The sequence below is a fragment of the Hipposideros armiger genome, unplaced genomic scaffold (genome assembly GCF_001890085.2).
Source record: "Hipposideros armiger isolate ML-2016 unplaced genomic scaffold, ASM189008v1 scaffold_660, whole genome shotgun sequence".
Taxonomy (NCBI): Eukaryota; Metazoa; Chordata; class Mammalia; order Chiroptera; family Hipposideridae; genus Hipposideros; species Hipposideros armiger.
Genome location: NW_017732010.1, coordinates 603,915 through 604,251, shown reverse-complemented (window position 1 = coordinate 604,251; position 337 = coordinate 603,915).

Genomic DNA, 337 nt, shown 5'->3' with positions numbered 1-337 from the left:
GGGTTCTTCATATCCCTGTAGAAAAGCCCTCCCTACCTGAACCACAGGGATTAGAAATTCCCCTAAATAGATTGTTAGCAGATAAAATAATATGACCTTTAAAACATTTTCACATATTATATTTGTACTGATTAACCACATTATACAAATTGATGTATCAAATAGGTTAAGCAGCTGTAACAAAGGAAATTAAATATACCGTGGTTCAAACAATATTGTCTCTCCAAGAACGTCCCAGAGGTCGGTAAGCAATTCAGGGGATGTAGTGGCTCTTCTTTTTAAAGTCAATCAGGATTTCAGGTTCCTTCTATTTTGTTGTTTCTTGTTTCCTAGTGCC